The sequence below is a fragment of the Ursus maritimus genome, unplaced genomic scaffold (assembly GCF_017311325.1).
Source record: "Ursus maritimus isolate PB19 unplaced genomic scaffold, ASM1731132v1 scaffold_8, whole genome shotgun sequence".
NCBI classification, from domain to species: Eukaryota; Metazoa; Chordata; class Mammalia; order Carnivora; family Ursidae; genus Ursus; species Ursus maritimus.
Genome location: NW_024426996.1, coordinates 34,276,300 through 34,300,441, shown reverse-complemented (window position 1 = coordinate 34,300,441; position 24,142 = coordinate 34,276,300). Strand labels below are relative to the sequence as shown.

At 33.7% G+C, this 24,142-nt stretch overlaps 1 protein-coding gene and 1 non-coding gene across 2 annotated transcripts in view; both read left to right on the top strand.

Annotated features, from left to right (window-relative positions):
• The window catches only part of ADGRL3 (adhesion G protein-coupled receptor L3), a 482,854-nt gene that overhangs the window by 415,206 nt on the left and 43,506 nt on the right, over positions 1-24,142 (top strand). The window lies entirely within an intron of this gene.
• Positions 17,407-17,513, top strand: LOC121101606. The gene has a single exon (XR_005833590.1). It is a non-coding gene; the product is annotated as a U6 spliceosomal RNA (small nuclear RNA).

Here is a 24,142-nt window from a genome sequence, read left to right as displayed (position 1 = left end):
TGAACATTAGGAGAAACACACAAAATCTGGCATCCTTTTTATTTAAAAAAATAAGGATCTTTGTAATATGTATTTTTAAATGTTACGGGTGGTGTGAGACTATTTATTTTTAAGACATAAGCATCATTTATCTGGAAAGTCTTTTCTCAGTATTTGGGAAAGGGCATAAAAGTTAATGTTTTCTTGTTTTTGTTTTTGTATTTTCGTAGAATGCTCTGAATAAGGTGGGCCACCATGCTCAGTTTATAGAGAAAAAACCCACCATATAAGGACTTCTGGAAGTCATTTTCTTTTTAAAACCATTCATTCATTTATCAAATATTTACTGCCTTTATTATACATGTTCTTTCACACATAGATCTCTCCTTTATCTAAAATGTGTTTTCTTCTCCCCATATTCACTGCCACCGTTTCTTTAAGCCAACATCAACTTATGCAGAAACACTGTAGTGTTCTTGTAACTTCTTTCCCATATTGATTCTTGCCCCTACCTTCAACAGCTAGAGTGATCTCTTGAAAAGCATAAATCCCATCATGCAACTCCCGTGAGTAAAACTCTTCAGTGGCTTCCTGTTACTCTCACACGGAAGTCTAGACTCCCTATCCCGCCCCACTAAGCTTTCCAGGACTAGTTGCTCCTTTTTTTCCTTAGCCTCGTGTTAAGCCATTTGCCCCTCTGGCCATTCTAGATGGGCTTCCTTTTGCTTCAGGTATTATCTTTCCTATTTCTCTACTGACTTTCTTTTCCCTAACACTATGCCTGACTGACTTCCAATTTACTCTACTTAATTTAATTATTATTTTTAAAAACTTAATTATGTTTTAATTCAAAATTTACTTCACGGCCATTAAAATAAACACATTTTGTGTGTGTGTGTGTGTGTGTGTGTGTGTGTGTTAGTTTAGAGCTTTCATTTTGCTGGCTCATTACTATTTTAATGATATCCTCCAGAACAAATAATAGTAGAGTGAATTAGTTTAGGTAACATGATTACCAAGGAGATGAGGTATGCCAATTCTCAGATTCCCAAAAATGTAATTAAAATTTAAAAATACACTTCTATTTGCTCTTTGCTTACTTGTCTTTGTCTCTTTTTCATCAAAATAAGTAATTATATTTGGAAAACAAAGTAATTCCACTCATTTGAATTTTCTGGTTGAGCTTCTGACAAGTTGAAATTAGAGCCTACAGTAATCATAGCAAAAATCTAAACTAATTTTAAATATGTACATATATGTGTAAATAGGAATAAAGCAGTTATTGAATCAACGTGTATTATTGCTGAAGTATTAGGCCATGTAAAACTTTAATTCTTGAGGAGCATTTAGAGCACTCTTGACTTTTACCTTCACAATAGAAATGTAGTGCTTGTATAGTTATCAACTATTTCTTCTATTATTGGTTTAATACATCACAGGTACTTTAAAGAGTTAAAAGTAATGATAGAGGCTTTTAGGGCGAAGAAAGAAAATTGGTGCCTGTATGGAGGGATGAGTCTACTTAGGCTTCCCTTCCCTGTGTCTGTCCCTTAGCTCCTTTCCCATGTACAGAATTCTGCATCTGGATTTCTGATTTTGGCTTAGACATGTTTTCTGATTTCTGGTCTCCCCTCTTAACTTAAGTTTGGCATGAGTGATGGGATGGCAAACATATTGTCAGGTCGTTTAAAGAAATAGTTTCACTTTGCTTGCTTCTTCCCAGTGCTCTAATTGCTAAAGGAAGACATAGTAGTAGAGGGGAATAATGATTTCAGCGTCAGACACTCGGGTTTGAATTTCTATTTCATCTAATAATTGTTATATTATCTTGAGAGTTTCATCATGGCTCTCAGTCTCAGTATCTCCTTGGAATTAGGGATAATTGTATCTACTTTGTAGAGTTTTGAGATAATTAAATATATGTGTAATGCATACATCACATAATTTGTGCCCATACAAGATAATTTTATTATCTTGAACTACTATGTGAAAATATACTGCTGCCTTTAGTTCTTTGTGCTTTTCATGATGAAATATGCTCAATCTCATATCAAAATCCCATTAGAATTTGACTGGCTTTGTTTACCATGGGATGTCATTAAGAATGTGTGTAATTACATAAGTTATATATGTAAAATATATAAATATGTATTTTTAAGCCGAACTTATTCTATTATGAAATAATTGGCTGTAGGAGGGAAATGCTTATTTAGTTAATATGTAACAAATTCTGTAGTTAGCTCTGAAGAAAAGAAAAGGAAGTATGCTTAGTGAGTTTGGACACCTGCCATACATAAAGAAGTCTAAGAGGGCTCAGGGATGAATAGAAAAATGTCGTACCTTACCAGCATCCACAATAACTTATTCTGTTCTTGATGGTAACTTTTCCTTTGAGGACTATGTTTCTAGTTTCTATGTTTCTAGATATTGGTAGAAACAGTTAAGTCAGAATTACATTCAGTTTGATGTCACCTTATTACATTATTAGTAGTATTACATTATTTATGGGTGGTAGGGTTCTAAAGATTGAAGGCAGCAGAGCAAATTCATATAATCTTGAAAATGCAATAATATCACAAGAATATTTTAACGCTTTAATCTTTCTTCTTTACATTAATATATTAAGATGGATATATATGTATATGTAGCTAGAGGGAGAGGGCATGTGCAGAAAAGGCGAGAACCTCCTTTTCAAATGGTATCATCTTCATACTGTAGTTAGAGCAGTATCCTAAAAAGAGTTCGAACCTTTATGAGAATAGTAAATCTAGTTCTGAGTTGTACTTAGTATAAATATTGATACACTTCAGAGTTTCTGGATGAGTTTTTAGGAAAATATTTTTAGTACTTTCTCATTTTTCTCAAAATCTTAGCTAGTGATATAAATTTTTGAAATATCGATTTAAGTTTTAAAAGGAAGTTCAGTATAGTCCAATAGTCCATGCAGACTTAAAAAAGAATAGCTTATATCTCCAAACAATTGCTTTCATTTATAGTTTCCTTTGACCACCAAAACTACTAAATTCGAATTTAAATTTTACCAGTTTCTAATTATATTAAATATTTAGTGATGTTGTGTTTAAAAACTGTCACCTCTCTTGTAAAAAGATTACTGGGTCAACATATTATACTGAAGGTGTGTTTTACCAAATCTTTCTTTATCAGGTAAACTTCCTAATGCCCACACATACCATAAGCACTCTAGCTCTAGAAAGAGTAAAACTAGTAATTGATTTGTTTATTCATTGTAATAAAATAAAATAATGTGCAAGAAAAATTTGAAAGGAATATCATCTGTCTGTTATTTCATTTTTCCCAGTCTTCCTCCATTTCCTTGGTCTGTGGTTAAAGATCACTGGAAATGTACAATAACATTATCATAAATGATCCAGGTGTATTTGAAGACTAAACAGCACTGTTTGGAGTTCTGTGTATCATTATAACATCACTAGATTTGCTTCAGACAAGTTAAGGAAGTAGGCAGTAGGTAGTCCCTTACTCATTAACTTAATTTCAGCAGTAAAAGCAATTAACAATTACTTATTTGGAAAATGAATTTCAGCCACAGATTCACAATGATGTGCCTTCTGCAAATGTTGTTGCCAACCTCATTGTATCACGCATTTTAGGTTATAGTCTTTAAGTTTTCTGAAATGTAAAATGTTGGCTCCTTTTTTTAAAGGTTTTTCATTAAAATGCATTTAAATCCCCCTGTGATCTTTCCAGGAGCCAGGTGTTTTATGCATCACTGTATTCGGCATACTTTATACACTAGGAGCTGGTATTTGAGAAAAACATTTTGAAGCATGACTGTCATAGGCACACTGGAACTGTTCTGCATTATACCTTGAGATTAAATAATAGTTTCACTTTCTGCCAAAATAATTAGTTTTATATCAAATTTAGGAAAGTCAGTCGCAGTGCAGTCTAAGGATGAGAAAGCCTGAAACACTACCTAAGGGAAAAATAATTCTTCTTTATAATAAAAACATAAAAATTAGCAGCTCCTTTGTTTTTTATATATGACTTGGACTCAGATTTCCTTTGTATCCAATGTGAAATGTGCAGTCAGACTTTGGGAAAGTTTGGTAAATAGAATTTTTTTTAATGAAACCAACATTTCTGAAGTCATTAGACTCATTTTTCCCTAAAAATACTGAAGTGCAAATTATCATAAGAGTGGTAGAAATCAGAATAATTATAAGTAATATTTGTATTCCATATCATTCACATATTTTATGTAATTTTTAATATATGAACTTTGATTTGAGTTTTATTCTTTTATTATTCATTAATTTATTTAATAAATGAGAAGTACTAAAATTTTGGATTTATTTTGAAGATAGAACTTACATAGAATTTGCAAATTTATTTTATGTAGAATATAAGAAGGAGTGGATTGTGATTTCAAAGTTTTTGGCTTGGGGTACTGGAAGAGTGAGTTGTTATTACTACAATGTAGAAAACTAGAAAAAACACCTTAGAGGTCAGTCAGGAGGGGTTTTTTTTGTTTTGACAGCATAACTTTGGGAGACTTACTAAACATCTTAATGTAGATGTTGAGTAGGCAGTTAGAGTGATGAGTGCTGGAGATTTAATTTGGAGGCATCGGTGTATAGCTTTGTTTTATTTTATTTTTGCATGCAATATTTTTTATATTTTATTTTTTTATATTTTACTTTTTTTTAAGATTTTATTTATTCACTTGAGAGGGACAAAGAGCACAAGCAGGGGTAGGGGGGCAGAGGGAGAGGGAGAAGCAGACTCCCCACTGAGCAGGGAGCCTCGATTCCAGGATCCCAAGATCATGACCTGAGCCAAAGGCATACACTTAACCCACTGAGCCACCCAGGCACCCCTATATTTTATTTTCTTTTAGTATTGATTTCATTTTATACATATTTATTACTTTCTATAATATCAAATAATCCTGTTTTTTATTTGTCACAGTGATACATTTCCTTTAAATATTAAGGAGAGTGAAATGATTGGGGAAAATAACAATAGTAAAATAGTAAACGTAGTATGTAGATTTGGCAAAAAAAATGAGATAGTGATATTCCAACCAGACTGGTTTCCCTCACCAGTCACTAGAATATATGTTTCTGTTAGGATAGCTCCTGGTGTGACTATCAAATACTGACCAATATGGTGGCCTAAATCATGACACATGGGACACAAAATCCAGAGGTATGTGGTTCCAGAGTTGGTACAAAAGCTCAATGATGTCAGTAAAGACTTAAGCTCCATCTGTGCCTCCCACTAATAGCTGTCCCTTGGCTACTCCTTGAACCTAGGAGTGTGGGTACTAGCTGCAATATAGGAAAATTGTTCAAGCTGTGTTTTCTTTTAAATCCATGATACTGGGTAAAATAAAGAGGTTGAGAGTAAAAACATACAATAAGAGGACCAATGACTGTAACCCTGGGTCAGTCTAACTTTTAAACATATTAAAAATGCAGAATCTACAAAATAGATTTAAGAAAGAGTAGCCAGTGAGACAGGAAGAAGGCTAGAGATCCTGGCAGTTAGGTGAATCAAGCCTTTCAGTTAAGATGGGAAGTTAGACTTGACCACTGGACCACATGAAGATCCTTGTGCATTCAGAAGCTGTTTTGGCAACGTGATTGATGACACTTTATTAGAGTGGGTTGTGGGGAGAATAGGAAGAGAGGAGTTAAAAACCACATGTAAAAAAAAGCCACAGATATTTTTCTGTAAATAAGAGCTAAGAAATGTAGTAGCTGGAGGGAAATATAGGGTCAAGGGAGTTTGGGTTTTGTTTTATTGATTGGTTAATTTAAGCATGATAGAGATTATAACCTCTTCCTTTTAATCTGGTAAAAATGGACAAGTAGTTGATGCTGGCAAGAGGGGAAAATTGTGTGTTTTCTACATTTGAGTAGGCAAGGGAGGACAGGATCTAGTGTACAAGTGAAGGTTGGTCTTATGTAAGAAGGAGTATAGACAAAACAATTTTTCCTTTATATGATGAAATTATGACTGAGTTTCATCAACTTATTGACCAGCAGATGTTTTCCTTTAAAGTAATGCGATAAATTATCATGACTCATAAGTAGTAAGTATGCGTTGTGTTTAGAAGCATTCATCTACCTGGAAAGAAAGCTATATAACTTTGAAAAATACAACATTATTATAAGATTATTTTAATCCTCCACTTCCCCTTTATATATTAATATGTATATTATTATATAATTATATATTTTATTTATATTTATAAATATGAACTTTATACATTAATATAAATATTAATATATCATTAATATAAATATTAATATATACTAGTCATAAACTTAATATTCTGCTTATAAAATCTATCTATACCTACATGTATGTATATATAGGTATGTGCATGTATATTATATTAAATATATGATTTATATGTACTTTTTATCCAATGTAAATGTTCACTTTATTAATAAGTCAAAATCTTTTCTATTTTGTACATATTTAATAAATTTTATGTGTAATTTCTTGAATTTAAGAAGCAAAATAAATACGTTATACAGTTCAGAGAAGAATTAATCATCAATAAAAATTACCTAAGCAAAAAAATTATTTTTCCTTTAAGTAATAACAAGGTATAAATTTTTATAACTTAGAAACAATTCTTTATTTAGCTATCTTCCTGGAAATAAAATACACAGCTATATATCATAAAATTTTATTAAGCATACTTTATAGGAGAGATGCATGCTAATACACCTCTTGGGATATAAGATGAACATTCTTATTTCTCAGAAATAACTGATTATATATGCAGAAAAAAAGACTAAATGGAAATATACTGTAAAATGAATAACGGTCAACTTTTAGTGGCAAGATTATGTATAATTTAAAATGTTGTTTTTTGTGCACTTGTATGTTATTTTCAGACAGCATTTCTGACACCAATTATGTGTTTTTTTCCACACCCCAGCACATTCTCCAACACCAACTAAGTGTCTAGCAATTAAATCCAATTTTGACACTAACTCCTGCAGTTAGAATAAACCCTAGAGGTTAAGGGCTCAGTTTCATAATGCTGCCTCCCAGTCGGATACCAGCCTCAAGTGGGTTGCCCAGGCTACCCACACTTCTGCCTGGTGGACTACAAATTCAGGGTTCCCACAACCACCCTTCAGATTCAGTGATTCAACAGAACAACTCACAGAACTCAGGGAAATGCTCTACCAAAAATTGTAGCTTTACTGTAAAGGATACAACGCAGGAAAAACCAAATGGAAGAGATGGGGAAGGGTGAGGGATTGAGGTGGCAGTAGTGCAGAACTTCTATGGCTTCTCTGGGGTCTACACTACAGCCCTTCAAAGTGTTCACCAGCCCGGAAGCTCCTTGAACTGCAGCATCTGTGAGGGGTTTTAGTGGAGGCTTCGTTTCAAAAATGTGATTGATTAAATCATTGGCCAATAGTGATAGAGCTCAATCTGTGGGCCCCCACCCCTTAGTGGGGGTGGAGTTGTAGGTGGGAGTAGGACTGAAGGTTGCAAACCTATAATCGTGTTTTTTTCTTCAGACTTGTCCACTCTGCACACCTCCTTCCTTCCCTATTCCCTCTGCTCGCCCCCATCATTCATTAGCATTCAAAAGATGCTGTTATCACTCAAAAGATTTTTCTTTTTCAGTAAATTTTGCCTTTTATTAATAGTCATATAAAGATTTTATTTCATTCCAGTACTGCTTGTGGAGAACAGATTACATACTTAGAGTCACATAATCAAGATTAGTTCTATTTTTGTATACATTTTTGTTTCTTTTTTTTAAAGCTTTGTTTCTATTTTTTTAACTCAAATCATTTTATTTATTTATTTATTTATTTATTTATTTATTTATTATGTTCAGTTAGCCGTTGTATAGTACATCATTAGTTTTTGACATAGTGTTCAGTGATTCATTAGTTGCATATAACACCCAGTGCTCATCACAACACATGCCCTCCTTAATACCCATCACCCTGTTACCCCATACCCCCATTCCCCTCCCCTCTGAAACCCTCAGTTTGTTTCCTGGGGTCCATAGTCTCTCATGGTTCATCTCCTTCTCTGTTATCTCCCCCTTCAGATTTCCCTCCCTTCCCTTATGGTCCTCCATGCTATTGCTTATGTTCCACATATGAGTGAAACCATATGATAATTGTCTTTCTCTGCTTGACTTATATCACTTAGTATAATCCCCCTCAGTTCCATCCATGTCTATGCAACTGATGGGTATTCATCGTTTCTGATGGCTGAATAATATTCCATTGTATATGTGTACCACATCTTCTTTATCCATTCATCTGCTGAAGGACATCTTGGCTCCTTCCACAGTTTGGCTATTGTGGACATTGCTGCTATGAACACTGGGGTACATGTGCCCCTTCTTTTCACTACATCTGTATCTTTGGGGTAAATACCTAGTATTACAATTGCTGGGTTGTAGGAGAGCTGTATTTTTAAATCTTGAGGAACCTCCATACTGTTTTCCAGAGTGGCTGTACCAGCTTGCATTCCCAGCAACAGTGTAAGAGGGTTCCCCTTTCTCCACATCCTCACCAACATTTGTTGTTCCTGTTTTGCTAATTTTCGTCATTCTAACTGGGCGTAAGGTGGTATCTCATTGTGGTTTTGATTTGTATTTCCCTGATGGCTAGTGATGTTGAGCACTTTTTCCATGTGTCCATTAGCCATTTGTATGTCTTCTTTGGAGAAGTGTCTGTTCATGTCTTCTGCCCATTTTCTAACTGGGTAATTTGGTTTTTGAGTGTTGAGTTTGGGAAGTTCTTTATAGATCTTGGATATCAGTCCCTTATCTGTAATGTCATTTGCAAATATCTTTTCCCATTCCGTGGGTTGCCTTTTAGTCTTGTTGACTGTTTCCTTTGCTATGCAGAAGCTTTTTATCTTGATGAAGTCCCAAAAGTTCATTTTTGCTTTTGTTTCCCTTGCTTTGGAGACATGTCTTGAAAGAAGTTGCTGTGACTGATGTAGAAGAGGTTACTGTGTATGTTCTCCTCTAGGATTTTGATAGATTCCTGTCTCACATTGAGGTCTTTCATCCATTTTGAGTTTATCTTTGTGTATGGTGTAAGAGAATGGTCCAGTTTCATTCTTCTCTATGTATCTGTCCAATTTTCTAACACCACTTATTGAAGAGACCGTCTTTTTTTTTCCCATTGGATATTTTTTTCCTGATTTGTCAAAGATTAGTTGATCATAGAGTTGAAGGTCCATTTCTGGAGTCTCTGTTCTGTTCCATTGGTCTATGTGTCTGCTTTTGTGCCAGTACCATGTTGTCATCGTGATCACAGCTTTGTAATATAGCTTGAAGTCAGGTGACATTATCAGTGGGGAAAAGCTGAGAGTTTTCCCTTAAGGTCAGGAACCCGACAGGGATGACCATTCTCACCACCATTGTTCAACATAGTGCTAGAAGTCCCAGCATCAGCAATCAGACAACAAAAAGAAGTAAAAAGCATCCCAACTGGCAAAGAAGTCAAACTCTCTCTCTTCGCAGATGACATGATACTTTATATGGAAAACCCAAAAGACTCCACCCCCAAATTACTAGGACTCATACAGCAATTCAGCAATGTGGCAGTATACAAAATCAATGCACAGAAATCAGTTGCTTTTCTATATTAACAATGTAACTGTAGAAAGAGAAATTAAGGAATTGATTCCTTTTACAATAGCAACAAAAGCCATAAATACCTAGGAATAAACCTAACCAAAGAAGTAAAGAATCTATACTCTAGAAACTACAGAACACTTATGAAAGAAATTGAGGAAGACACAAAAAGATGGAAAAACATTCCATGCGCATGGATTGGAAGAATAAACATTGTTAAAATGTCTATCCTGCCCGAGAAATCTATACTTTCAAGCCATCTCTATTAAAATACCATTGGCATTTTTCAAGGAGCTGGAACAAACAATCCTAAAATTTGTATGGAACCAGAAAAGACCCCAAATCACCAAGGGAATATTGAAAAAGAACAGCAAAGCTGGGGGCATTAGTTGCCTGACTTCAAACTATATCACTCAAGAGATTTCAAGAGTTTTAGAAACTCTGCCCCAGGAACAAAGACCAAATATTTACTTTTTGTTATACCATAGCAATCTTGATTTTTTGAAGTTAGTATGATGACTACTATAGTACCTTATAAAAAATTTTACTTGAAATGGCTTGCTCTACGTTATGTCCATACACATATTAGTGACAGAACAGTCTAAGAATGTCATCTTTAAGAGTCATCCTGTATTTCTAACCTCTGAAAAAGTTTCAAAAAATCAAGTCTAATTTTCTATTATTAATATGCTACTGTGTAGATAGCTACGTAATGAAAATTTAATCAAATCTTATGAAAATGAGAACATTTAATTACTGTAATTCATTTGTCTCCAAATTCTTTGTGAGGAAGAGCTCGTTCTAGTGTTGTTAATTGCTTTATATATATCATTTAAAAATTAATGTGAGAATCTAGTTATAATTTGGGGATAAAAAATTTTAAACCTTTTTTTAATATTTTTTGTTCATTTAAAAAATGTAATTGCTATTTATTTTCCTTGAATTTTAAACATTTGAATAAAGTTTCAAAAACCAGTACATACATTTAGCAATATCTTGTTTAATTCTATGTTGTAAAATTAACTCTTAGGTATTAGGGGTAAAACTCACAAATATGAGTTCATTCATTCAATATATTTACTTTAATGTGGTTTCAGATTATAAACAATTATACAAAGAAATACAGATTACAAATGTAAATGAAAGCTTTTGAACCACTTTAGATTACTTCCAAGTAGATCTTTTTTTTTCCAATACATAAGCCAGCTTTTACCCAGTGATTATTTAAGTCATAGTTCTTTGAAGTATTACATGGAAGATATGAGTACTTCCAAAGGCTGAATGAAGCGCACAAAAAATCTCACTGGTATCATAATCTCTGGGCTTTTAAGAGTTTGCCTGGTTACTGTAATCAGAACCAACTGGAAATACATTTTTTTCTAATAGAGATTTCTTTAAAATGATGCAAATTTTTTTAAATTGAAATTTTTATTTATACAGTGATTATATATAAGCATATAAATTTGTCTGAAACTTGACCAAAACTTACTGATTTTGAAAATCTGTTGTGGGGAAACTGAATAAATAATATCGGGCTGAAAGACTTTTAGCCTCCAAATCTGAATCAACTCAAGTTTCAAATGCTTCTTGGAATTATTTAAAGCAAAATGTTGTGGGCAATATTAAGTTAAATACTATATTGTATTTTGAGTCACATACTCTAGTAAAAATTCAGTCATGGATTCTAAAATAAAAACCAGTTCTCCCTGGTTCTGCCCCTAAATCCACTGTAATTGCTATGCTTGACTGAATAGCATTTTGAGATTTTATGTGTTGAGTCTATTTGAAATCATGTGCAACCTAATAAGACAGATAATTTGTTGAAATTTTACTATGTGCTAGGCACAATTCTAAGTCCTTTTCATGTGTCAGTTTAATCTTTGCACTAAACCTTCTAGGTTTCTAAGAAGGTAATTAATTCAGCTCAAGACCTCACAGCTAGTTAGTGCCATAACTAGGATTTCAGCACACTCTGACTTGAGGGTCCATTTCCTTAACCATTACTGTATAGGCTTTGTCATATCACATTGCACATCTATAAATAAATGGTGTTTAATTTTAAAAGAGATGATTTTCTTTTCAGTAAACATCATTTTAGATTGAGTACATACTTCTGAAACTTTAAATCTAAATATTTATTGGATTACATGATCACCAAGGGCCCCATCTTTAAAAACCTGTAATTTTCATATTTTAAGTTATGAACTATAAAATCATGCTAGCAAAATGCAATAGTCAGAAGTTTTAATAGCACAGCAGTCTTGTCAGGATTAAGGATAGAGTTTTCAGAGTTACTGGAATTTAAGGTGAATTTCTGAATAAAACCACCCAAGAAGAATGTTGTTCTGGTAAAGTTGACTCAGAAAGTACAGTCAACAAGGTAAATGTAATAACATTATGTCATGGAAGCCAAGAATAGAAGGAAGTAGTCAATCATAGAATATTTCTGAGTGGTCAAGTATGATAAGATGGAAAAAGTTAACAATGGATTTGTCAATGACAGGGCACTGTGGAGTTATGGGGAAAGAATGCCTAAATAGAGTAGCTTTTAAGAAAATGAGAAGTGAGCAAGTATGGATTACTAGTATATGAAATTCTTGATAAATTTTTCAGTAAAAGATAACACATAAGATTCTTGGAGAATCTCTGAAATCTAGGAAGAAGGTTTTTTTGGTTTTTTTTTGGGGGGGGGGTTCTTAAAAGTAAGGAATACTAAAGTATGTTTCCTGATGGGAATTAGCCAGTAGAGAAGGAGATACTGATGAAGCACCAGAGAGAACAATCATTACAGGAGCACAGTTCTTGAAAAGTGTCAGAATGAGCAGATATGTTGGCTTTATAAGAACAAAGGCAATTCTTTCATTATAATAGGAGGGAAGATAGTATGTGTAGGTACTGTTGAAGATAGTTGGATGAGAACATTTCTGTCAGTATTCTTGGTAGGGTTCTCCCAGAAGTGGACTCTGAGCCAAGGATTCAGCTCAAGCAATTTATTAAGGAAGTGCTTTCAGAAGAAATCAGTAAGAAAGTAAGGGGAAGTAGTAGAGGTAAGAGAAAGAAGCACGCAATGTTGTCATTTTGGGTGAAGTCTCAGACTGATCCTGTTCCCAAAGGGAGGTCTGGAGTGTAAATTACACTTTGGAACTTTCCATCCTTGAGGCAAAGGAGCTGGGATTGTATAACTTCACACCTGTTAGTAATTGACCAGCTTGCTGTGGGGTGAGAATGGAATGTAAACTCCCAGGCACTCCTGGCTGTGTGGGCATAATAGCTCTAGTGCCCAAGGACAATCATCTGTAGGTCACAGGGGGTAAGCCTTTAGCAGTTAAGCATGCAGCAGCTGGGGGATAAATTCAGGAGCTGTACAAGACACTGTGAGTTCTGGACAGTGCATCCATGTGTTTGCAGCTGTCAGATTGCTTCTCTTTTTTTCAAGGAAATAGGTGACAACATTCAGCTGAAAGGTTAGGATGAGAGGAAAGTTTGAGGTTGAAGGAAGATATGAACTATTCCTTATGGAGAATGGAAATCATATGTGCTAAGGAAGTGTAGTTAGCTTGTCAGACATTGTTAAGTGCTATTAGAAATTTGTCGTTGGGGTGCCTGGGTGGTTAAGTGTCTGACTCTTGATTTTTGGCCCAGGTCATGATCTCAGTGTCGTGAGACTGAGCCCCGTGTAGGCCTCCACTCTGGGCATGGAGCCTGCTTAAGATTCTCTCTCTCCCTCTGCCCCACCCCTTCCACCTCCCCCCCCCCATGTGCTCCTCTCTCTCTCTAAGAAAGAAAGAGAGAGGGAGGGAGGGAGGGAAGGAAGGAAGGAAGGAAGGAAGGAAGGAAGGAAGGAAGGAAGGAAGGAAGGAAGGAAGGAAGGAATTTGTTGTTACAAATTTAGCGTGTCTTAAATAATCATGGTTGTGTATTGCTTTTTGTTTGGTGTTTTGATTTTGGTTTTGGCTTTGGTTTTTTTCTAGCAATGCCCACCTATCCAGGGTTGGGGTCTTTTAGAATCATTTAAGGTGAAAGGGGATGTAAAGAGTAAGGAGTCGTAGGATCTAGGTTGGCCGCAGAGGAAAGCGTGATCACGAACGGAGTAATGTACAGTGAAACCATAAAGAGACAGAAAAATGGCAGGTCTGGAGTGGTAGTAAACATATGATGATGAGAACCTCAAAGAAGTTGGGGGTTTTGGCAGGAGAAATCATGGTCTGGCCGTAGCACTTCTACTGCCTCAAGGTTGTGAGAGAACCAATATTTGAGTTTGCGTGGAAAGTACTGCCCGCAGGGGACAATTTCTCCTAAAGCATGAAGGCAAAAGAAACACCCAGAGATGAAGTTTATTTAGAGAGGAACTTGTGGATATTCGACTGTGAGTTTCAAGGGGCAGGATATGGAATTTTGGGGGGAGGGAGGGAAATGGAAAGTTGGATTGGATTAAGAGATCTACAAAAAAAAAAAAATGTTAAAATGAACGGAAGGAATAAGCCTGCAATCATTTTTTGTTGTCCAGATTCATTACTTACTATCCTTTTGCCGTCACTTCCCATATTAAGCAATAGAGTCCCTATCCAATGGAGATGGAAAAGTCCCCTAAATCGGTGACAACACTACTTATACTCACGCTAGGTAAATTCATAGTCTCACCAAATTCTAGAAAATACTGAGATACATAAGTATATTTAAGCTCAGGTTACTTAAATATATTCCAATTAATAAAAGGAGACTAAAATGCTCTATGATTAAATGTGATAAATAGGTGACCCCTGGTTGTCAAATTAATCATCACAGGGGTTATAGACGACACAGATGAACTGAAAATGTTATCAGCATAGTCTGGATGCATTTCATTTTCTCCTAATTCCAGGGGTATACCTCTCATTCATGTAAAAACAACAGTGAGGGAAGAAGATAACAACACTCTTTGAGACTCAACTTTTCTCATTTTCCTATTTATTTTCCAGGAGCACTTTCTTACAGGAGTGTTACTGTGTTTTAAAACTATTTTTTCTTTTAGCTCATTTTAAAAAGTGGTGAAAGCATATGTCACAGTTACTTTAAATAAAGGATTTTGTATTAAATCATTGAATTTGTAATTAAAATGTGCAGACAGTGTAGTAGAATGTTGTGTCTTGAGCTGCTCAGTCCACACATGAAAATTTCCTAATCTAATTTTCTCTTGGCTGAGTCCCAATTGTTGTTGGATTTTTCCACTACATACAATTATATATCTTAAATAAGGTCTGTCATCAGAGTCCCTGAAACTTTTATGAATGTGCTACTTATGCACTGAGTATGCATTTTAGAATACTATGGAAAGTTTTCTATGAAAGTTGATATTTTCAATCAGATCCTTCAATGTGCTAACAGAAAAGTTCTCTCAGTTCCAGAACTGAGATCGATAGTCTAAGGTTATAATTGAAAACTGCTTAATTATGAGATTGGCAAAACAAGCCATGAGCATAGAAGGTAATAATTTATCCACAAAAGTATTGACATTATTGAATAGTAATATATTACTTACACTAAGAAGTCAAAAATGGCATATGTTCTTTGTAACTATCATTGTCATTCCAGTTCTGATTTTTCTGCCTTCTTTGAATTTACCACATTCTGTTCTATTAGCTATACAAAGGTTTCTAAAATTGCCATATCTTCCATCCAGTAACTTTTATTAGTACAATATAGTGCAGTAGAACAATTAGTACAATATAACATAGGCAATGTCTTCAATAATACTCAGAGGAACCCTATTAGTAAACTATTTATGCCCATTTGTTCCTACTAGATTTCTTATTTTTTAAAAATAAGTTTTAATGTTTTCCTATTTTTCCCGTTAGTTTTCCTGTACACTTTATCCTTTACTTGCTGACGCACAGTTTGTACGCCTTTGCCATTGTATATGTCTCCACCCAATCTGTCATGTCTCTATTAATTTTGCCTTTGTTACAAAAAAATACATACATTTAAACCATTAACTTTTTCCTCTACAGTGTGTACTTTTGAGGTCTTTGGAGGACATTTTGAATTCTTTATCTAATGAGCCAAATCTCCAGCATCGTTTGCTAAATAATCCATTTTTATCCAGCAGATTTGTGCTGCCACACTCTCCTGTATCAAAACTTTGTTTCTGTACTCTCGCTTGTGTCTTTCGAAATTGCTGTAGTGACTCATAGACTTTAGTTATTCTTTCACCTATTTTTTTTCAGAATTGTTTTTTTTTAATTCTTTTAATATATTCCTTACAATCTTGAGGTAAATCTTAATGGATCATGATCTTGACATACCATTAGATGTTTCTATTTAATAGCTTCTTTAGGATTTTTATGTAAGTTCTTAAGTAGGATGTTCTTATAATTTGTTTTTTACTGTCTTAAACTCTCCTTACCTGCTAAGTTATAGTAGTCTCAAAGTTTTCCTTCTTTTCTGTTCAGGCCTAACCTATATAAGAAAAGAATTGTTTGTTACTTGCATATTAGATAGAAATTGTTTATAAAATGTTTTAGGGGCTTGAAGCTATTTTGAACGTAGCAACAGTTGGATAATTGCTCATGCGTATGTATGCATATTGTATTAGTTATTGACTTCTAACTTAATTTCATTATCATCAGAGAATACATTCTGATTGATGTTGATTCTTAGTACTTTACTGAGGCTGCCCTTTGGCCTAAAATGTGATCGCGTTAAGATTTCTTACTTTGCTATTTGGAGCTTTTATATATCTACAAAATCGGATTTATTTTTATATTGCTCAATTTTTTTTTCTCGTTGACATAATTTTAAGAAGCTTAGATTCCTAGTAACAAATTTAATTGGAAACAACAACATCTTACTAAAAGTAGGTTGTGGTAGAGATCTTGGGTCATTGATTAGGCCTATTTACTGTGGAAGTAAGTAACTTTTGTGCACTATCTACGTGGGGCTACTTCTTCAAATTCTTTACCAAGGGACTTTGTTCCATATGAATGAAAAATTCAAGAATTCGAAGTGCTTTTCAATGATAGCTCTTACTAACTGATAACATAGGAGCCGTTGACTATTCTTTCCTTGGTTCCATTTAACTCTGAAAAGATCCTGATGAGGTTATTTTACTCATTGTGGTGGTGAGTAAACTAAAGCTTATGAAGGTTACCTTACTTGTCCACAATTAAATAAAACTTGTCTGCTTTCTGTTGTATTTCAGTGCCACCCTTGGTTCCATTTATTGGAATCTTTAGTAAGTACAGACATGTTTTAAATACTCAGTTGTGCTTTTTATTTTTTTTTTTTATGTTTTAGTTGTTCTTACAAGCAGTTTATAATAAGGTGTTTATTCACAGAAGGGGTATGATGAATGTTTCTATTACAAGTTGTTGAAACAAGAGGTGATGATACCATATGGTATGAGAAAGAGTATAACAGCAATTCAACCTGTCAAAACACATTTGGCAAGAATACAGAAAAGTTATTAATTTCCTGAGTTATTTTACTTAACTTAAAAGTTTGTTCATCTTCTAAGTTGAAAAAAGAAATCCCGAATTATGTAAGATACTCCCTAAGGAATTTCATCTCCTCGCATTGCAATGACAAAATTTGGTCAGCCCAGTCATCACACGTTGTAAAGAATCAACAAATTCTAAGACTCTGTGAGTCTAAAAAACACTGGCCCTCAGATACTAAACCAGGGAACATTGCGGTTTTCATTATAAGTATCAATAAAGAACAGATTTCAACTCGTTGCTAATATTTTATGGATCTTGAGATATTACTGACTAAAGCCATTGTTTTCATTGATTACAAGATAAAAATTATTGAAAAGAAATACAGTGCTTGCTTTGGTATCACATACACTAACATTGGAAAGATACAGAGAAGATCAGCAGGGCGCCTGCGCAAGGATGACATGCAAATTCATGAAGCGTTCCGTATCAAAAAAAATTTAAGAAGAAAAGAAATACAGATTTCTTTTTATATACATATCATTTATTTCATCTTCCTTATTCAAGGTTTAAAATTTTCAAAAAATCATAAAAAATATTAATGAAGTCCAGTTATAGCACATATATCTCTTAGTGACTTTTCATGAACATTTCATGTATGATTTTATGTCTTTTAATGCAAATGATTACACTTAGTGAGACTTTGCCGTCCCTTAGGGCACTGTTTGACACTGAGGATACAACATACTTACGAATTAAATTTTGCTTTCTTATGTAATTCAGAGGGTGCTGGGTTTCTACCTTAATGTTCATTAGGAATCCAGATATACCCCATTTCAATTGAGAATGTAAAAATTCATAGCATTTACTAGCCCAAAGAAATATTTAAACGAAACTGAGGGCTTTTTAAAGGTAAAATTAAGGATCAATTCCAGAAGAGTCAGTGACTCCCTCCTCCCCTTTGGATTTCTACTTAATATAAGAATTTCCAAAACACTTAAAAGGAAGCCTAATGTATCACTGTGTTTGTATTTTTTCCCCCTTTGACCCCTTTTTTGAGGTCAGAAGGTCAGTATACAATAGTAATTGTAACAGCAAATATTTATATAGTATTTTTGTATACTAAAATTTTATATTTTTGCATTTTTTGTGTGTTAACGAGTGCCAAGCCCTTTTATCTAATATACACAACAGCCCTATGAAAAAAAGTTCTGTATTTATTCCCATTTCACAGGTAAAGAATGTGAGGATTAAAGATGTTAAATAATTAGCTGAAGGTTGCAGAGTTAGCAAAAGGCTCAGCTGGCCTTCAAACTCAGGCAAACTGCTTCACAAGTCAAGGCTTTCAGTTTCTGTGATATACAGGTATCCTCCACTTTTCAAAAGTTTTCACTAAGCCACTTCGCTTTTGCGAAAGGCCTACACTGGTAGCTGTTTTCATTAACTGGAAAAAACCTGAAGAGGATATTTGCTTTTATGGGGAAAAAAGAAAGGCTAAAATAGCATTCAGCACCTGTTTTGCAGAGAGCTGTTATAGAGGCAGTGCGCGTTCTGACAAGGGTGGTGCTGTCAGGCTCCTTCCCTAGGAACTATACTCAGCATCGCAGCATCAAGTCACCATAGCTTTGCATTGTGTCCGTGAGCATCTGTGCTTCATCTCAATTTGTTTTGTACATCTGTTAGCAAGATGTGTCCTAAGGTATCAGAAAAGCCTAGGAGAGGGGTGCCTGGCTGGCTGGCTCGGTCAGAAAAGTGTGCAACTCTTGATCTCGGGGTTGTGAGTTCAAGCCCCACATTGGGTGCAGAGATAACTAAAAAAAAAATAAGTAAACTTAAAAAAAAAGCCCAAGAGAGATTGTTTTTGGGGTCTCAGAATGCTCAAAAAATTTTACGTATCAATTAATGTAACTGCTTCATTGCTTTACACCATTTGAGCTTATGAAAGGTTTCATAGGAATACTCTACTCTTGGATAGTGGGGAAAACCTATACTATCTTCCATACATTGAAATTAATAAATTATAGAATGATGTTATTTGCTTTCAACATAGGATTCCAAAATTTGAGAGATTATTTGTGTGAAACCTACTAAGTCATTTTTATAAATCTGGTAGATGGAGATACCAAATTGTAATAAGATTGTAGCTGTATATGTACAATATAATAGGTCATTATTCACTTTCATAATTGATATCCTTAATTTCTTTCATATATAAGTTAATTCTTTGACCTTATTATATTGAGTTACAAAAATTTGCATAACATTGAGTTGTAAAGATAATATAATTAAAGTTTTATCAGTCATTGATTTAATATTTATTGATCCTGATTTATTATACTCAATTCTGTTTAATTTCAGACTTACCCAATTCATCAGCAGTGTGAAATCTGTGATTAAAAATTTAATATTGGTGTATGCTCTCAAATCTGCAATATTATTATAGGGACATTGAGGCATGGGAATGAAAATGTTCATGATATATTCTGAGCTATTTATTTTATTTATTTGGCTCATTTCATTCTTCTCCTAATAAATATTCTATGAACAAAATGTAGCAATATAGCTTTTAGTAGTAATACTTGAATAGCAATAAAATCCATAGTTAAAATATCATCATCTTCTCTGCTGTTGATAATTTCTACGTTTATGTTATATGACTTTCATATTTTTCTAAGAATTTTTTATATATTTAATACTTAGTGACTTAAACATATGACCACAATGAAACATTATTTATATTTTACTCAGAAATGTTGAATTATATTCTAAATGACTTTTCTTTAATTTTCCTATGGCGGTTAAGAGAGAGAGTTGAATGTAATTCTAGCATAGTATAGCCCCACTAATATAAAATACATTTGAAAGAAATATAAAACAGTCATGATTTTTATCCTAGATGTTACTAATTGATCAAGCATTTTTAACACAATGAGGTATAAATATGAAATACTTACATCTTTCTCTGATCACTACTTTTTGAGTTACGCTATCTTAAATATTCCTTAACCACTGGGTAGCAAATTTCTTAATGTTGTCTTAGGTGTTGCTACTTGGCCAGGCTATTCTGGTTTTTAAGTGTCTGATGAATTTAAAACATGAATAACATATCACATTTAAAACATTCTTCCCCCATCGCCTGCTAATATTTGTTGCTAGGGAATTAGTACAAGTAAAGGTGTTACTTTCCTTCCCTTCTCCACTATTTCATTTATTCTGTGAACATTGTAGTCTAAAAGGCCTTGTCTTTTCAATTCTTTTAAAGACTGGGCCTCTGGATTGGTAGTTTGGCAAAGTAGTGTCTCAAAGATCACTTCTACGTGAAGTCCGGTAGTTTGCGTTGCCATCAGCTACTTTTAGAACATGCGGAACTGAAACCTCTCAGTCCTCAGTTGAGAACTGATTAAGGGCCAATAGGGAAAGCCTGCTTAACGTACAAATGCAGAAGTATTTATCATTACCTTTTTTTCCTTATATGAAGAATGAAGAATACATTTTACTTTCAGAAATTCACTCACATAAAAAACAACAATAAAGAAATTCACTGATATTACCTTTATCATTCCTATGGTAACCCAAACCAAGTTCAAGGGGAAATGTCTTTATTCCTTTGATATAATTAGTTTTATACCAGGGAAAGTAAATTCAGCTGAATACCGAATCTGGAAATATTGGGGTACTAATCAGTATATCTATATACACTGCGATAGCTCTCTTTCTCACTGTTAAACATACACCTCAGTTACCAACAATAATTAGCTAACTACCCAGCAGAAGCAGAGGATCCCAGAATACATTCATATTGGTAGGGTGAATGGGATGAATGTTGACAGGATCTACAATTCTGTCTAAGCCATTCATTTTGCTTAACCTTCTGTGACTTAATGACTAGATCTTTTGGCTTGGGAATTATATATATGCCTTCCATCACTCCATCTTCCTTCACTCTTACCTATTCCACTACTTAAAAAAAAATCTATATGTAAATATAATAGAAGGGAAAGTTTTATATTATTTAACTTATCTTCTTTATATCTTGAATTTTAGATATTTCCATCAAAAATTATGTCCAAAGACAATTCTATTTTGAACTCTTGAAATCAGAGAAAGAATATCATAGAACTAACTTGATTCATTCATGTTGTTTCTATCCATTCATCATCTGTCTCTACTGATACACTTATTATGAATCCTTATATCATAGTATTATTAGTATGTATAAGTTAATGTTTTGGCTAACAAATCTATCCTCTTGAAGATGTATTTTGAGCTACGTTTCCATGGGGCTAGATTTTAATAGCCCTTTTGTGTGTTTTGAAATTGTTATAGAATGTATAAATATATGCATAATTATTATCAATCTATGCAGAGATCCCTAAAAATTCTTGTCTTTATTTTAATGATCACTTTTTAATATAATTTTACAACATTAATATTTAAAGCTTTCAATTTTAGATGTTAGTTGAATAAAATAATAAGATAAAATGTTTGACAAAAGGAGAATGTATTTGCTAAAGAAACAAGGTTCTTTTTTTAATTTGTTCCTTAAAAATTGTATGTACAAGGTATTTTCCTTCATTTTCAGAAAGTTACAACTTACAAGACAACCTGAAAGTTCCTGTTACTAATCTGCCCAGAGTGTCTTAGACCTTTGTGTCCATATTTTTCCAAGATCTTAAAATAACTGCAGTGAAATTGTTTTAGTCACACAACTGGGATGAGATTTTGTTTCAGTAGACTTTCATTGGTAAATCAGAATGAATATTATTCAGCTTTGAGACTAGTTCTGTAGATATATTTTTTCAGTGAATCAATAGCATGTAACTTTGCCACCATAACTGATGGCAACATTACTATCAATTTAACTTGAATTTAGTGGAGAGACTTTATAAAACTAGATCCTCTAAGCCAACAGAATATCTGACAAAATGATGGAAGGCACTGACATAGGTAATCTGCAATGATGCTTAGATTTTGAATTATTGTATATTATTTATGATATTCTGGAAACAAAATTAATGAATAGTTCTTTGTCCATTAGCATGGATTTCTATATTAAATATGAACTGGTAATTCTTTAGCTAAAAGATAACATGCTTTATTAATTATTGCACAGGCTAAGCCACTGTAAAAGAAATAGTCTAAAATATAGTGGCTTAAATTGGTTATGTAAATGTGGTTTAAATCTAATATGGTGGCTCCACATCAAAAAACAGCTTCCATTTCTGGGTCTGAAGCTCTGTTGTCATTTTCTCCTAACAAAGGAGAAGGGAAAAAAATGGTCAAGGGAGGCCCAATTCCAGTCCTTTAATTGGCAAGACCCAGAAATGTCACAATTCACTTCTGTTCACATCCCAGTGGACACTGCTTAAATGCATGGCTATAGCTAACTGTAAGTGAGGCTGGAATTAGAATCTTTGTTATTGAGTGGAACAACTGGCGTTTTCCCACAATTGCCCACAAAAACTGCTGAATTGTACCCTTTTTTGATATTTTCACATTAATGGCAAAGCATCTCATTCCAGCGATTACAGTGCAAGTTTTGCATTTTATTTTTTGAAACATTTCGGTAGCTCAGTACAATTTTTTACAGCATGTTTGCACATGTTCCTATATGCTAACCTTTGAAACTTTCTTTCCTCAATATCCTACTATATACAAATTAAGGTAGAAATAATTATCCATTCATGAACTTGGAATCACAGATGGAATATACTGATGTAATGGGAATGGATATACTGGAATAAATATTGTTCTATTATGTTCTATAACTTTTCAATATTGATATAAGATTTTCTTTCTAGGAACAGTTCACCACTATTAAATATGATCATTTCTTAGAAATTCTTCTCTGCTTACCTTTCACACATCCATGGCATTATTTAAATATCACTTGAAATTCCATTTTCTGGCTTAAAACCCTCTTTGAATGTCTTAGTTCAGCGATGTCCAGTAGAACTTTCTGTGAACACAGAAATGTTCTAGAACTGCACTGTCCAATATGGCAGCTACTGAAGCTTTTGAGTCCTTGTAATGTGACTAGTGTGACTAAGGAACTGAATTTTAAACTTTATTTCATTTTAAAGAATTTAAATTTAAATAAACCCACAGGCCAGTAGTCACCATGTTAGACAGCACAGTTAGTCATTCCCTGCTCCATTTACAAGCCTATTTCCGCCACATTTATTTTGCTGCATAATATTGCTCCTGAAATGTCCTCAAATGAATTTAACTACTCAACATTTATTATTTGGTGGTTTATTCTTTGGGTGAGAGATTCTATCTTTTCAGTGTGACTTTACTCTAGCTTTAAACAGTTTAATAATAACAATATAATATTTACTGTACAAAAAATATGTCAGGCACTGTTCTAAGCACTTTTACATAGTATATAATTTCACTATCACAAGAAACCTATGTATAATTATCACCATTTCATAGTTGTATAAACTGACACATTCACGGGTTAATTAATTTGTTGCCTTTAGCTAGTTAAGTGGCTGATCTAGGATGTGAATTCCAGGCAAACTGGCTTTAAATCCCAGGCTCTCCCTCCATTCATTACTCTTTCATCATTTTGTAAAGTGAGGTTTCCTTTTAGTAGTTCTCTCTTCAAAAATACATCATATTTGGGGTCTAAGAGCTTTATTTGTATATGTGTTATATTGGAAACTATGGCCCCTAGCAAGAGATAAGAGGAAAGAGCAGTTTCCCTTCTTTGCTGTTTTCTCACAATTCACTGAGCAGACTGCTTATAAAAAGATGATCCAAAATGTTCCCTAACTTATCTCCACTAATTTGGCTCTTCGATCTTATTTAATCAAAATGATACAAAATAAGTTAGTTAATACAAGTGATAATGAACAGGTGCTGTATGTTTGCTTCTATTACTACAAAAGATTATTCAGATTTTTTCCTAGTACACTAACAGAAAGAATTTTAAAGTAGTCAGGATCGATTATTTTCAAAGGGCTTTAGTGTTCAGATTTAACTCAGGTCAATCATCTGCGAGTTAAAATTACTTAGAAACTTACTGTCCATAATTAAGTAATCTTACCTACTAATAGTACAGAATAAGGATACCTTTAGGTGACATGAATCTGTCATTTTAAGTATGCCCCCAAGC